Source organism: Hevea brasiliensis, chromosome 6 (genome assembly GCF_030052815.1).
Source record: "Hevea brasiliensis isolate MT/VB/25A 57/8 chromosome 6, ASM3005281v1, whole genome shotgun sequence".
Taxonomy (NCBI): Eukaryota; Viridiplantae; Streptophyta; class Magnoliopsida; order Malpighiales; family Euphorbiaceae; genus Hevea; species Hevea brasiliensis.
Genome location: NC_079498.1, coordinates 38,971,105 through 38,988,941, shown reverse-complemented (window position 1 = coordinate 38,988,941; position 17,837 = coordinate 38,971,105). Strand labels below are relative to the sequence as shown.

The 17,837-nt window shown below is 34.0% G+C and overlaps 1 pseudogene; it reads left to right on the top strand.

The window, feature by feature from the left end:
- Positions 1-2,020: 2,020 nt before the first annotated feature.
- LOC110638427 (mitogen-activated protein kinase kinase kinase 20-like) overlaps positions 2,021-17,837 on the top strand; it is a 33,907-nt pseudogene continuing 18,090 nt past the window's right edge.

Here is a 17,837-nt window from a genome sequence, read left to right as displayed (position 1 = left end):
ATTAGAGTAAAATGACTAATGGGAAATCCCTATCGAATGGATCATTGCATGTATCAAAGAGGAAAATAAATAAAGATAAATGGCTTAAACATGGAGGAAAACTATTTTTATAGAATCTAATGGCATCCTTAAGGAGCTAGTTTTGAAAATTTACTCTTATGGCATCCTTAAGTAGCTGGTTTTGAAAATTTACTATTATTATTGCACTAACTGATAATAGATACACACACATGAACCTATGTATTAGTGTGTTTTATAAAAGAAACTTTTTAGCAAGTCTTATGAAGCTTATTTTTAGAGAGCCTGCACACATTCGGTTCCTTTTTTTATAAATAGGAAATTTTAATAAAATAAGGTAGGAAAAACTTAGCATAAACTCATCCAACTAACTCCGATCAACAGATTGCCGCCCCATAGACCCAACCCTACCTAAGACAAGGCATGCTAAGAGAAAACCTAGATACCGAAGAAAAACAAAAATAACAAATAGGATTCAAACAATCCAAGAACAAAGTAGAGTACTCCAAAAGCAAACAGAAAGGAGAACTCAAATGAGGACAATACAGACATGAACCCTAAAACTAAAAGAAAGCATTAACGCCATTAGAGCAGATCAAGCCTTGCTTTGCAAGTGCAACAAAGATGAAATTGCCCTCCCGAAGAGTATAAACAAAATGAATTGATGGCAAGGCTTAAATGAGAACTGAGATCTCGTTGATTACTGAGAATAACTTATAACATGTCAGAACTTGTTATACATCAGTTATTCTATGTAAGATAATTTACTTAGAATGGAAAAAATAAACATGTATATAGAGTGGGTCCCAAAAAATTATAATTTTTTTTTTAATTTCAGTAACTGCATTTGTATATTTGTCCGTCTCCTATTGCTTTGCCATTCTGTGCAAAGTATTGATATGATATCACCGTTTCGCTATCTAATTTCTCGAAAAGGTGGTCTTGTGAGTTTACTGCTATGAATTAGTAAAACATCCATTGATTTGCACATAGAAATGAATAAATCTCCTCCATTAAAAAATGTTGCTCATGTTCTATATACGCATGGAAAAACAAAAGCTCTCAGAAGGGATTCAAGACCAAACATGTTTAATTACATGCATTTCCTATTAATTGCAACAATTTAAAGTTTTCTTCAAGATTAAGATTAGAGCAAAATGAGTAATGTGAAAGAGTAGATGTAAATAAAGATAACCAATTTAATCCTATTCTTGTAGAATTTAATGACATCCATTGACAAATTTCTGTTATTATTGCACTAACTGGTAACAAATACACACATATGCATGAAAGTATGTACAAGCATGTTTTATAAGAAAGACTGGAATCAATTAATGTAACATTCTTCAATAGCAATGTATTGTAATAACTCATGAATGATGACACTATTGAACCTCTCAGATTAAAGATGATCAAATCAGCTAAAAGCTAATTATTATTATTATTATTATTATTATTATTATTATTATTATTATTATTATTATTATTATTAAGCATTTACAACATAAAACGAAAAAGTTATCAATAATTTCTTATATTGATTTAAGAAGGTCAAAATCTTTTATTTTTTTTAAATTTAGTCAAATCTTTTAATTTTATTAATTTAATTTAAAATTTTATTATTATTTTCATATTTTCCAATAGACCAATTAATAGTTAAAGTGATTAGTTAATGTGGCATGTTGACTAGCTAGGCATGCTAACTAGATTAAAATTTTATTTTGGAATTTATGGGACTAAAATTTTTTATAAAATATTTTTTTAATTTAAAATAAAGAGTCGAGTTAAAATTTTTAGCATGTTATATAATTTTTATTTATAATTATTTAGTTATTTTATGGGTCAAAAGATATAAAATTAGTTATTAGTTTAAGTTAGTTTTCAAAATGGTGGCAACTAGGACAATAAAGCTTTAATTTCACGTCGATGTTATATGGTGGTAAAATCCCTTCTCTTGTGTAACTAAGTGTCGTTGAAGAACCCAAGCAAGAAGGGAAAGGTTATGGTAGTCGAAGAAGATAGCTCGAATAATCATGAAGTCGCATGCTGGAGAGTGCCATAGCTTGGAAAAGGAGGGTTTGCGTCTGTTTATCTCGCCTTTTTGATGTCTTAGAAGAAAGAATACAAGTAATAAAGAAAAGAATTGTGTATTTGTCTGTGCCTTATTTACAGAGATATTACATCTATTTATACATGAGAATATGAGCTAATTTAGACAAGAATAATAATTGCTGTAATTATGCTACACAAATCTCCTATAATTATGCTAATTGCTGTAATTATGCTACACAAATCTCTTATAATCATGCTAATTGTTGTAATTATGCTAACACCCCCCCCCCCTCAAACTCAAGGTGGTAGCACAGGTGCCAACTTGAGTTTGCTTAAGAGATCCTAAAAGCGAGTGAGAGGATGCGTTTTGGTGAATATATCAGCGGTTTGGCTGACAGAGGAGACAGGAATCAAACATATGGTGCCATGAGCAACATGATGATGTACAAAATGATAATCAATTTCGATGTGTTTGGTATGTTCATGAAATACATCATTATGAGAAATCTATATGGCACTTCTATTATCACAATGAAGCATTGTGGCAGAAGAATGAGTGACACCCAAATCAGTTAATAACCACCGTAACCAAAGTAATTAAGATGTAGCTGTCGCAAGGGGTTTTGCGGTCGCCTGGATGAACACTCACCGAAGTGGGAAAGAGTGAGGAGTCGCCACTTTAATTTTGAGGAAAATCAAAGAAAACCATTTGTGAAATACAAATTAAAATGAAACCACTTCAAATGCAGAGATTCTAGGTTCGGGGTCCGTAAACGGGTGGGGAAGGTGTTAGGCACCCCACCTCGTCACTCAATGAGAGTGAGCAGATTTAACCTTACGCTTTTTATGAATTAAAATTGATAGTTAGGGGGTTCAAATGGGGATGTTAATCCTTTTGATAAAAGGAACGTTTGATTTTTCACTAATTCGGATTACCCAGATACACAAGTAAATGAGACAACCTTAGTGAATTGATGTCGTGTAGCGGTTTTTCATTTATGGGATTATTTTGCGTATCTGTTAAAATTCGATTTGAGAATCAGATAAGAACTCTCCTCCGATCTCTTTTAGATGTTCATTAAGATTTTGATTAGAGATCGGATAAGAACTCTCCTCCGATCTCTTTTAAATATTTATCAAAATTTTGGATTGAGAATCGGATAAGAACTCTCCTCCGATCTCTTTTAAATATGTATTAAAATTTGGGATTGAGAATCGGATAAGAACTCTCCTCCTATCTCTTTTAAATATTTAAAATTTGGGATTGAGAATCGGATAAGAACTCTCCTCCGATCTCTTTTAAGTTTGTATTAAAATTTGGGATTGAGAATCGGATAAGAACTCTCCTCCGATCTCTTTTAAATATGTATTAAAATTTGGGATTGAGAATCGGATAAGAACTCTCCTCCGTTCTCTTTTAAATATGTATTAAAATTTGGGATTGAGAATCGGATAAGAACTCTCCTTCGATCTCTTTTAAATATTTAAAATTTTGGATTGAGAATCGGATAAGAACTCTCCTCCGATCTCTTTTAAATATGTATTAAAATTTGGGATTGAGAATCGGATAAGAACTCTCCTCCGATCTCTTTTAAATATGTATTAAAATTTGGGATTGAGAATCGGATAAGAACTCTCCTCCGTTCTCTTTTAAATATGTATTAAAATTTGGGATTGAGAATCGGATAAGAACTCTCCTTCGATCTCTTTTAAATATTTAAAATTTTGGATTGAGAATCGGATAAGAACTCTCCTCCGATCTCTTTTAAATATGTATTAAAATTTGGGATTGAGAATCAGATAAGAACTCTCCTCCGATCTCTTTTATTCGAATGAGAGCCGGATAAAGACTCTTTCGACCTCTTGAAATTTGGTTACAGCTACACATCATAAGCGCCTAAGACTAAGGGTTCTGGCATTCGAAGATGCCAGGGACCCGAATAAGACTTCTTTTAACTCATCAATACATCATGACTAGATAAGGAAAACTAGACTGAATTTTACCGACCTCCTATGTCATTGCCTTACCAGTACCTTTCGGCTGGTAACATTTACTCTATTTCATTTACTAGTCTGAAATTCAATTTTATTCCGACCCCCTCCCGTACCCAGTCGTCTTCTTGAGCTACTCTAGTGGCTCGTCTTCATAATTTTCTCTGATTTATTATCCGAACTTTTTATATATTAAAAAAACTTGTGTTAAGATACGGCTATAAGCATTTTATCTAACCGCCTATATGTTACCCGTAACCAGAATACCCACATTAGGAGATAAACAAAGACCAAAAATAAATAGATAACATGAACTGTTGTATCAAAAGATGAACTCGTGAGAACAACCACCTACTTGGGACCTTCTGACACAAAACAAACTTTAACAAAAATTACTAGCATAAATAAAAAAATAAAAGGAAAATAAAGGCAAACACTGGATAGGAAATCGGTTCAGACACTCACCTGTAGGAAGTTGAACCTATTAAACTAACTATGGAGCCACGAATGTTGCAGAGTTGCGTGCTAATAGTCCGGGAATCAATGTTTGTCTTGAAATGAGGAATACCAAGTTAGAACGTAATCGGGGCGGAATGACAATAAATGAGACTGAGCTTGGAAAGTAGAAGTGGATATAAGAGTGATGAAAACAGAATTGAAACGCAGAGCAATGAACAAACTGAAAATCAAGAGTTCCAGTGTCTAACACTCCTTCAAAGAAAATAATTTAGAAAATGGTTTCTGAAGTTTTTTCTAGCTTAAAAATAGCAGAGTGGCAAAACCGAATTAAGTTTCAGAGCCTCTCCACTATAGTCACCACCTTTTTTCCTTTCAACAGTTTTCATGCAGGTATTTATAGGGAACGTGTGCTCCCAATGAAGGGTCAGGATCCTCCTTGAGGGAGATGGAAGGTTTGGATTTTAAAGGACATGATCTGATGCTTGGGAATCAAAGAGAATCAAAATGAGCGGCTGAGATCCTTTTTAGAATATTTGTCCTTTTTCTCTTCTGATCTGACGGTTCCAAATTTTCTTGTCCAGGGCGATCCAAGGGCTGGGAATAAAAGGCGCCGGTCTTGTCGTCTTCTTCTTTGATCCAAGGGCTCTGGGCTCGTCCTTACAAGTAAGATCTGACACACCTTACCCCTCTGTAAGGCATAACATGATCCCGTAGAATACCTAATGAAATACCGAACTTCGCCTACCGATAACTCATTAAGTACCCTACAAGGGATTTTAAAACAATTTTCTTATTTTTTGATAAGTGGTGAGCATTTTCTAATAAGTATTTAAAACATTTAGTTAAAATTAAAACTAGTTAATATTTTTGGTCCATTTTAGTTTTCCGCAAATTTTATAAAAATTTTGACAGAGTTTCCTCTGTATTTTGAGAAAACCGTTCTTCGAATACCTGTAAAAAGCACTTCTAAAAATTTTTCCCAACAACTGCTTCAACTTCAAACTCAATCTCAATCAATTTCTCAACACATTTATCAACTTTCAAATTTCAAATCCACCATCAAAATACTCGCAATCCATTTCATTCATATTTCATTTGAAACAAAACAATTTAGATACATCATTACAATATTTACATTAAGAGAATTCCAAACTGCAATATATATTACAACTTTATACAAATTTTTATACAAACTGCTCAAGACCCATTTTTACATGTCCATACATTTATGTGCAATATATATACATCAAAAGAAGTATTTATAGTTAGGGTATAAATTATACCCGAAGACTTCTAGCTGATGACTCCTCACACCTCAGCAGCTCAGTCTGCTGCTCCTCTAGTCTCTGTATCTGCGACAGCAATAGAAGCTATCGCTGAGTACTAGGACTCAGTGGTGCACAACATACTAAAATAATCTTTATGCAAAATATAAATCACATTTATTCAAAAATTTGACTAAATATGAGCATTAAACACAAAACATGAATCATGAGCATTAAACACAAAACATGAATTACACAAAACATGAATTATGAGGTTTTAATGCAAACCAAGTTCATTTCGAAGTATCAAAACACATTTCATAAAACCCACAGTTAGATCATGCCATTCGAAACAAATAGAATCTCAATAGCCAGAGGCTAAAGAGAAATCACATCACAAGGCTAGCTAGCTCAAATATATGGATATCCATTCACATCCTCTTCTACTGGCACACCTCAACACTTCTCCAGAGAAGGAATAAAAATTCAAAACTAATTACCCCCACTAGTCGTGCTAGTGAGGTGTTCAAATATATGGTCATGACACTGTGGTTTCAAAACTTATCTTAACAATTTGCTAAACATTGTCATTTCAAATATGCATAATAAATTTCAACAATTTAAGTCAAAACATCATAACTAATGTCACAAATAAATTTTCAACAATTCAAGCAAATGTAAAATACATATTTCATTCACTTTATCAATACATTTTAAAGCATAGTGATGTTGTGCACAAACCTCAAACGAGTCGTCCCTTAGCCTTGACTCGGTTCCTCGGGTTCATTCCCGATATTCTTTTCAACTGAAACACACAATTTTACAATGTTTCAGTACTAGAACTTAACATAAATCCAAAAATAAATTTAGCTTCACAATTATCTAGCTCTAACGTGCTAAATTCGACGTTCTTTAAATTTTGTGTTTCGGGTTACTATTCACTGCACTATTCAAGTCAAATAGTTGACTTTTTAAGGCTTAATAGGTATGGGAACTCCAGCTTCACCCACATACCACATTTTGGTCATTAAACTTGTTGGTTTTGGTCATTTTCTCAAAGCTTAGGTCATTTTGGCAAAATTGCCAATTTTCGGTTTTGGTGCTCCGAAATTGCACTGTTCCATTGGTCGATCTACTGTTGGAATTTGACAAAACTTCCTTCATAGAAAATGTTCCTTATTGTCAAAAGTGTATTCTCATTTTTGGATCACCTCAATCGGAGTTTTTTAGCTCAAGTTATGGCCAAAATAAGTTTCTCGCTCACGTGCCTTTATTCATGCTGAGATTTTGAGTTCTGGCAGATTTTGATCCAACTTCGTTCAGTAATTTGGTCAAGTTAAGTTCATAATTTGGTCTCACTTTCTTCATATGAAATGTTCTACTATGTCTTATGTTTCCATCGGTTCAAGAACCACCTAAATCCCAGTCTTGTAAAGAGAGTTATAACCCTTCAAACATTACTGCTCAAATAGAATTCTGCAGAATCGCAGGTTTGGTAATTCAACTTTGCTCAATAATTTGAATGGGTTAATGGCCTAATTTGGGTTAGTGTTCTTCATGAAAGTTTTAGGTCTGTATCATATCTAATTGCTGGTAAAATTTCAGGTCATTTTGACCTTCCTAACTCGAGTTATGACCAAATGAACAGTTACTGTTCATTTGGTCGATTTAATGCGATGTGACTGCTCTCATTTCACTTTGGTCAATTGTTTCACCTTGGTCAATTGTTTCACCAAGTTTTGGTCAGTTTTTGGCAATGGTTCCTTAATGAAAATTGTGCTATTTTATGTCTATTTTCATCCCCAATTGGTGGCATATCAATTAGACTTGTAAAATTTAAGTTTTGGTCCTTCAAAGTGGGTTTGGTCATGCTGCCAACAGCATGACCATTAAACCTACGAATTTGGTTTTCATTCCAACAATTCTCACACATTCATTTGGTCATAATTGACCATTATTTCACTTCACAATAGGTCAAAGATATCATTTGCTCATTTCTCACATTTTTGGTTCACAAACCCTAATATTCAAAACCCTAACTCATCCATCTTACTCACTTGTTGAATTCTAATTGCATTTTTAGTACTCATACCCTCACTTACACTTAACCACTTCATTATTTGTATCAAAATTACCCATTTCAACATTAGTTTGCTGCTGGCCAAAATTCCTAGGGTTATAGATAGGCATGATTTTGCATGTTTTCATGTATTTCTAGCCACTTTCATCTTACTTCTATACTTATAATTCAATCAAAATTAAGGAAGAGAGCTTTCCAACTTCTTGATTCCTCAAGCTTTTTAAAATTTTTCTCTTCCCAATCTTCTTAACAAGACTCAACTATAAGTTTTAATTAAGAAACTTGTAAATTTTATGGCTCAAATCTTGGGTTTAAGAAGCTTTTTAGTGAGCTTCAATGGAGGAGGTTAAGGAAATGAGAGAAATGAGAGAGGAAATGAGGGTTGACGGAAATTGGGAGAAGAAATCATTTTTTTTTTCTTTTCTTTTTGTTTAATCTTATCCCTTTTTGAAGACCAAAATTCCCAAATTAATCAAATAATTTAATTAATCTTTTATGACATCCTTCATGATGTCATCACTTTTAACTTTTCTAACTTTTTTCTTTTTTTTTATTTATTTTTTTCTATTAGTTTTTTAATTTAATTCTCGATTCCGAAATTTTCTTTTCTCCGATTTTATTTGACAGTTAGGTTGGAGTCAGCTCTCGGGGTCAATTGACCAAATTGCCCCTCGCTGGTTCATCTCGGTTTGCAAATAATTCCATATTTGTTTTGGTTCCCTGACCTAATTATTTGACTGACTTAACAGTTCTTTTTCGTGATTTTCTCTTTTCCACTGTGTCCATAAGGGTCCTAAGGACCGCAACGTCACTTTTTACGGTTCGAAATTTGAGTTTAAAACAACCGCGATCGTTCAGGAGGTCACTCATCGCTGTGACTCTCGGCTCGTTTAACCTCTTATGTTCTGTTTTTCTTATTTATAGTTAACTAATTAAACATTACTAATTATTTGTATTTATGGCTTCTCAAATTGTCTTAAGTGTGGCCCTAATCCCAATAATTGTCTGGACCGAAACAGTCCAGACGATGAAATATACTGAGCTATACCAATAGGGGTGTTACAATTCTCCCCCCCTTAAATAAATTTCGTCTCGAAATTTTACCTGGTATCAATCTCTGAACAGCTGTGGATGTTGTCTCCTCATGTCCTCCTCTCGTTCCCAAGTAGCTTCTTGGCCTGAATGATGGTTCCACAACACTTTTACCAATGGTATTTGTTTGTTCCGTAGCTGCTTCACCTCATAAGCCAGAATCTTTATGGGTTCTTCTTCATATGTGAGGTCTGGATTCACTTCTATTTCTTCTACTGGTAGTACATGAGATGGGTCTGATCGATACCTCCTCAACATAGACACATGGAACACATTATGTATCTTGTCCAACTCTGGAGGTAGTGCCAACCGATATGCCAAAGGACCCACTCTTTCCTGAACCTCATATGGCCCAATGAAACAAGGACTCAGTTTCCCCTTTCTGCCGAATCTCATAATTCTCTTCCAAGGAGAAACTTTGAGGAAAACTTTCTCACCCACTGCATGTTAGTAGTATGCCCTAGAGCATATCATTTAGTATGTATCTTGTACATATTTTTAATAATAAAAGGCATTTCCACTTTTCCGTTTACATAATATATTTATGTGTAATAGAAAAGGTCCATTGATATTTTGTTAGAAATATTATTCTTAAGTTGTTAAGAATATGAGTGACAATATTTCTAGCACAAAGTATCATAAATAGGTTCACAATCGAGGATACTTCATAATAAGGACATGACTTATCCAGAAAGATTGTATTCATGTTTGTTCCCAAGTTATTTATATGAGATATAAATAAGATGGAATGGTGAGTCTCATGCCATATAACAAACATGATAGGCACTTATAAATGATAAGTAGGCCGAACCAGTGACACTTATGACAAGCACATGGAATTTACTCTTGTCAATGTTTTGTCATAAATCATATCGGCATATAATCTTTAGACACGAGATAGCACGCTTATCTTGTATATAGGTAGTTTGAGTTTGATATCGCTTTCATACTTGTACTATGTATGGGTATATGGGCATGTGTTGGCTCGCTAGTTATATATGGAGGTAGGTGTTGATCAAGATGGAATCTGCCTCTAAGTAAATAGAGATAAAATCCTATGTTCATTTAATTGTTCTTGATGTTTCAAGTTCCTGGCCAGGACAGATAGATTTATTCAGAAAAGAGTTTCTGATGAGAAAAATCTTTTAATCAAGAACTGGAATTAAAAGAGAACATAATATTCATAGCAAATGGAGTTTGACATAAACCATGACTCAAATTTGAGTTGGGATTTTGTAATGAGAGATTCTAGTGCATGGTAACATATGATTATATGTTCATTTAAGGTAAACCTTATTACTAATTGGGTGGCCATGGCATGCTATGCTAGGTGTTAACCATGGTCTATGAGGTTCATAAAATGATTTAGAGAAATCATTTATGGTAAGAAAGAGTTCTGATGATATTAAGAGTTGATATCATGTCTCATTGCCAATTAGTGATGAGCCTAGTAAGTCACACACATACACAAGTTATCACCTATTTAAATATGATTTAATTAATTAATTAAAGAGTTTAATTGATTAATTAAATAGGTTTGGTTTGCAATTAGATTGCAAAGTCCCTAGCATGACTTGAAACCAAATCTAGATTATTGGATGTATAATATAAGTTAAATTTATATTTAAAGTGTTTAAATATGAATTTAATTAATGAGAAATTAATTAATAGAGATTAATTAATTAATTTATATTTGATATAAATTAATTAGAAGAAGAAAATAATTATTTTGGGTTAAGAACTCAAAATTAAGACACAGGGGCATTTTGGTCATTTCACAGTGTGACACGTGGCACCATGAGATGGTGACACATGGCTTAACACATAAGCTTGCCAAATATTTTTTAATCATGTAAGATGATTAAAATCAAGATTAAATATAGGTTTGACACTTGGCACAATGTGATTGGGTCACTTAAACCTAGAGCTAATCAAAAGGTGACATGTGGCTAGGGTTTAATGTGTTAACCTAGCTATTTAAGTGTGGTTATGAAAAGAAAACATAACCAGCAGCCTCTCCTCTCAATTGTCACGCCACTTTGAGCCTCTCCAGCCATTCTTCTTCATCTCTCATCAATTCAAAGAGATTAGCCATCAATCTCTTGAATTAAGAACGCTAGAAATTGTTTCTAGTGTCCTGTTTACATCTCTAATCGCTTAAAAGGCAGAACTTGAATTTCTAATTAATAGAAAAGGCTTTAGAAGCTGTTCAAGGGCTGCCATAGGTGTTCTTGGTGTGGACAAGCTAGAGGGACAACATCCGTGTCCTCAAGACGAATTCAAAGGCGCATACGCCGCAAAGACATCAAGAGGTTAGTGTAATCGTTCTTGATTTAATCTAGGGTTCTAAAATTAATCTGATTAATTTTAAAATCTTAAATGGCAAATACAGATCCAAAAACATATTAAAAGAGTTTTAATATGTTGTTTATTATTAAAATCAAATAGATAAAAATAAATCTTGCATGGTGCATGTGACCCTAGGTGAAAATTTTTGAATTCAATGGTATAATCTTGTGTTTTTCACGCCTGCCTTCAATTGGTATCGAGCCACTATATTTGCCATTTAGATTGTTGATTATATAATTTAATTGTGTGTATGATCATGAGATCAAGAGATTATTGCTGGTTGCAAAGCAAGGTGTGGCGTCACACATGGTGAAGCCACCATAGGTGGCGGCAACAATGGTTCCATGGGTGGTTCAAGGTTTGGCTTTTAATTCTGCAATTGTTGTATGATCTAAGGCTATTCTTTGACTAATTAAAGTGTTTAATTAGTTGTTTTAATCACACAATTAAATTATGATTCAAATCAGAATTTTAAAAATATTTGAATGTGATTCAAATCTGAATTTTAAAAGTTGTTTGAATGTGATTCAAATCTGAATTTTTAAAGTTGTTTGAATCATATTTAAATCTGATTTTTTAAAATTGATTCAATAAAATTCAGATCTGATTTTTTAAAAAATATTTGAATGTGATTCAAATATGATTTTTTAAAAAATGTTTGAATGTGATTCAAATCTGAATTTTTGAAGTTGTTTGAATGTGATTCAAATCTGAATTTTTAAATTTGTTTGAATGAGATTCAAATCTGAATTTTTAAATTTATTTGAATCATATTCAAATCTGGATTTTTAAGTTGAATATGAGATATTCAATTTAATTTAAGTATGTATGTTTTATTTAATTGTTAAATAGTGATATGCATGATGGATGATCATGGACTATAAAAGACCAATGTGATTGGATTTATTTCTTTTATGTTTCTTTGGGATTGTAAATTAATTAATTTATTTTAATTTATTTTGGGCATGTATTATTAAGTTTGTAATATTTTTGGGTTGTAATTTCATTTATTTAAGTTCTTGTAAATTCGCTTGGTATGCCAAGGATTACTATGTAATATTGGATTGCAAGAAGTTCAAGGAGGTCAAGAGCATTGGTGGACGGTGGGAGGAATTCAATATCAAGTGTTGATTATGTACTCCTTCAGCAACTCTTGTAAAATGAATGAATGAAATGCACCTAGGAATGCCCTGATTCAATTCTTGGTGGCTCAGAATTGAATCCCTTAGAAAGTCCATGATCATACCATATTTATTACTTATCCATGAATGCATGAGATGTATGGGAATGTATGCAATTATATGATATATGCATGCTAAATGGATAATGTGCAAAGTGAGACCTTAATAGTAATTAGGATGGCTATAAAATCTTCCAAACAAATGATTAAGTTGGAAATGCTATAATTAAAGTAATTATAACATAAGCCCTCCATTGGGGCAATTATTTTAAGAAATTTTAAATAGTTGCATGAGATGCAATTAATTTAAGAGATTTTCTTAAGAATAATTGTTAAGCATGAGATGTTGTAAATATGTAAATGGTTTGGTTTCCAATATTGGATGTACCTGAGGACATTAAAATTATTTGCATAATTACTGGCTCAATGGGATCAACTTAACTAATGCAAGATAAGTCAATAATGGATGTACCAGATTTTGAGCATTAGGGGCTAGGTAAAGGATTGAACCTCACATGAGATGTGATGGGCAAGGAGTTGCTCACTTATAGTTTATTGTAATTCCAATAATGGATGTACGAGGATGATCAATAGAATTATAAGAATTCAATCACCCACTAGAAATCCATCCAACTAGGATTTCCGCTTACTTTGGAAGTGTAGGATTCGCTAAGTTAGTGGGAGGACCAATTTGATTAAAAGACCATAATCATATTTGGTTAATTACATGATACATTTGCTAATTAATCTGGTTATTTCGCAATTAATTTTCGATAATAATGAGCACGTAACAACCACCACCATCCAATATCCTTGCAAGCATACTTGATCACAACAGTTGACAGACCTAATCATTCGATTGGCTAAGAAATTGAAACTTGTCTGAACCTTGAACATATAGGATATGTTCTAGATTCAAATGTTCCTGGTCCCTTACCTCCGAAGCCACTTAAGAGGAACATGAAACTTTGGACAAGTGGAAGGAGCATGATATGAGAGCTAAGTGTTACATGTTTGCTTCCATGAGTAATGAGTTACGTATAGCATGAAAACTTGCAGAGTGCAAGTGAGATCCTCCTTCACCTACAAGAGTTGTATGGTGAGCACAGAGGAATGCTAGGTATGAGATATCTAGGCACTGCCGCATGAAGATCTCCGAGGGATGTAATGTTGGGGATCATGTCCACAAGATGATTCGTTGGTTGAGCAGCTTGGAATATCTTGACTTCAACATGGATTTCCAACTACAAACGGATTTGATCCTTTAGTCCCTTCCTCGAGTCTTTTGGGAATTTTGTGACAAATTTCCATATGACTAAACAGAATGCACCTTAGTGAATTACTCAACATACCGGTTATTGCCCAAAAGAATATGCTGTGCAATAAAGGAAAAGAGGTAGCTTTGGTTGCATTTTCATCTGCTGGAAAGTCCAACAAGAAGAAGGGCAATAAGAAAAAGAAACCTCAGATTCCTGGTCCTTCTAAGAAAATAGCTAAACAGAAAAGGAAGACTAAAGCTGATGAAGGCAAAGGAAAGTGTTTCCATTGCCAACAGGAAAGTGTTTCCACTGCCAACAGGAAAGTGTTTCCATTGCCAATAGGAAAGTGTTTCCATTGCCAGTAAGAAAGTGTTTCCACTGGCCAGAGTATAGTAATCTAAAAGAATACAATGCCATGGTGAAAACCAACTCAAGTTCAAAATATATTTGGCACTTAAGGTTATGTCATGTTGCAGAAGATAGGATTGCAAAATTGGAGAAAATTGGGATTTTATCCTCATTGGGCTCTGAGCCTACTCCAACTTGTGAATCTTGCCTTCAAGGCAAAATGACTAGATCACCCTTTGTTGGACAAGGTCTAAGAGCTGAAAATATTTTGGAGCTAATACATAGTGATGTATGTGGTCCATTTAAAGAAATGGCTAGAGGGGGCTTTCATTATTTTATTACCTTTACTGATGATAAATCAAGGTTTGGGTATTTGTATTTGCTGAAATACAAACATAAATCTTTTGAAAAGTTCAAAGAATTTAAATCTGAAGTAGAAAATCAAACAGGAAAGAGTATTAAAGCTCTTCGATCAGATCGTGGAGGTAAATATTTGAGTACTGAATTTGATGAATACTTGAGAGAGCATGGCATTGTTTCTCACCGACTCTCCAGAACGCCACAATGAATGGTGTATCTGAAGGAGAAATCGTACTTATTGGATATGGTACGTAGTATGATGAGCTATACTGATATGCCAATCTCCTTTTGGGGATTTGCATTAGAATCAGCTTTGTATATTCTGAATAGGATTCCATCAAAATCAGTTTCTTCCACACCTTATGAGATATGGCATGGAAGAAAACCAAGTCTTAAGGATGTTAAGATTTGGGGTTGTCCAGCTTATATCAAAAAGCTGAACACTGATAAATTGGAGACCAGATCAGAAAAGGGTCGATTTGTTGGATATCCAAAAGATAGTTTTGGATATTATTTTTATTTGCCTACTTCACAAAAGGTTGTGATAAGTAGAGATGCCACATTTCTTGAACAACGCTTTGTTCAAGAAGGAGGCAAAGGAAGGCAAATAGAGTTAGAATTGGAGAATTCGACCAACCAACATATCGATGGATATAGATCCATCTAGTCAACCAATACCCGTTGATGAAACATCTACACTGCTCCTCGTAGAACAACCAGTATCTCACCCACTAGTGAGATATGGTTTTCTTCATGAAGAAGAACAAGAGTTGTCTACTCATGAAGAAGTAGATCATGGAGATGATCCACTTACCTATGAAGAAGCTATATCAGATATAGACTCTTCAAAATGGATTAATGCTATGAAATCCGAGATTGATTCCATGTATAAGAATCAAGTTTGGGATCTTGTTGACCCACCTGAAGGTATTGTACCTATAGGGAACAAATGGGTTTTCAAGAAGAAAATTGGTTCTGATGGAAAGGTAGAGACCTATAAGGCAAGGCTAGTAGCGAAAGGGTTTCACCAAAGGCAAGGAATAGACTATGAGGAGACTTTCTCACCTGTTGCCATGCTTAAATCAATTAGGATTTTATTAGCAATAGCTGCATACTATGATTATGAGATTTGGCAGATGGATGTCAAAACAGCTGTTCTCAATGGATACATTGAAGAAAACATTTTCATGGAATAACCTAGGGGATTTGAATCCCAAGATAGTTCCAAGGTATGCAAGCTAAAGCGATCCATTTATGGGTTGAAACAAGCTTCGAGGAGTTGGAACATCCGTTTTGATGAAGCCATTAAATCCTTTGGTTTTATCAAAAATGAGGATGAGCCATGTGTATATAAGAAGGTTAGTGACAGTGCTATCACTTTCCTTGTCTTATATGTGGATGACATACTGTTGATGGGTAATGATACAGGTATGTTGACGACTATAAAGGTATGGTTGTCAAATACATTCTCCATGAAAGACTTAGGGGAGGCAACCTATATTCTTGGGATTCGCATCTATAGAGATAGATCGAAAAGAATAATTGGTTTATCCCAAAGTCTATACTTGGAAAAGGTGTTAAAGAGGTTTAACATGCTTGATTCCAAGAGAGGATTGTTACCAGTGAGACATGGTATCCACCTTTCTAAAGAGATGTCTCCAAAGACACCTGAAGAAAGAGATAAGATGGCCAGGATTCCATATGCTTCATTATTGGAAGTTTAATGTATGCAATGTTGTGTACTAGGCCTGATATCGCATATGTCGTTAGTTTGACTAGCAGTATCAATCCAATCCAGTGTTTGGAACATCTGGATAGCTGTCAAGAATATCCTTAAGTACTTGAGAATAACTAAGGATTTATTCTTGATTTATGGAGGTGGAGACTTGCAATTGAATGGTTATACTGATTCTGATTTCCAATCAGATATCGATGATAGAAAGTCTACCTCTGGATATGTGTTCAGTTGTAATGGAGGTGCAGTTAGTTGGAAGAGTTCCAAACAGAGCACGACTGCAGATTCCACTCATCGAGGTCGAGTATATTCTCGCATCGATGTCGCAAAGGAAGTCGCTTTGGATAAAGAAGTTCGTGATGTAACTTACAAGAGTTCCTTCCATTGAGTCAGCAGTTCCATTACACTGTGACAACAATGGAGCAGTCATACAGGCTAAGGAACTAAGGTCTCACCCAAAATCCAAACACATAGAAAGGCACTACCACATTATCAGAGATATAGTTGGGCAAGGCATTATAGCCATGCAGAAAAATAACATCAGCTAAAAAATTCAGCTGATCCATTCACTAAGCTTTTGTCACAAGTTCAGTTAGACCGACATCTTGAGAAGATAGGTCTAAGGTATTGTAATGAATGGCTCTAGTGCTAGTGGGAGATTGTTAGTAGTATGCCCTAGAGCATATCATTTAGTATGTATCTTGTACATATTTTTAATAATAAAAGGCATTTCCACTTTTCCGTTTACATAATATATTTATGTGTAATAGAAAAGGTCCATTGATATTTTGTTAGAAATATTATTCTTAAGTTGTTAAGAATATGAGTGACAATATTTCTAGCACAAAGTATCATAAATAGGTTCACAATCGAGGATACTTCATAATAAGGACATGACTTATCCGAAAGATTGTATTCATGTTTGTTCCCAAATTATTTATATGAGATATAAATAAGATGGAATGGTGAGCCTCATGCCATATAACAAACATGATAGGCCCTTATAAATGATAAGTAGGTCGAACTAGTGACACTTATGACAAGCACATGGAGTTTACTCTTGTCAATGTTTTGTCATAAATCATATCAATGCATATAATCTTTAGACACGAGATAGCACGTTATCTTGTATATAAGTAGTTTGAGTTTGATCTGCTTTCATACTTGTACTATGTATGGGTATATGGGCATGTGTTGGCTCTCGCTAGTTATATATGGAGGTAGGTGTTGATCAAGATGGAATCTGTTCCTCTAAGTAAATAGAGATAAAATCCTATGTTCATTTAATTGTTCTTGATGTTTCAAGTTCTGGCCAGACAGATAGATTTATTGAGAAAGAGTTTCGATGAGAAAAATCTTTTAATCAAGAACTGGAATTAAAAGAGAACATAATATTCATAGCAAATGGAGTTTGACATAAACCATGACTCGGCTTGAGTTGGGATTTTGTAACAGAGAGATTCTAGTGCATGGTAACATATGATTATAGGTTCATTTAAGGTAAACCTTATTACTAATTGGGTGGCCATGGCATGCTATGCTAGGTGTTAACCATGGTCTATGAGGTTCATAAAATGATTTAGAGAAATCATTTATGGTAAGAAAGAGTTCGATGATATTAAGAGTTGATATCATGTCTCATTGCCAA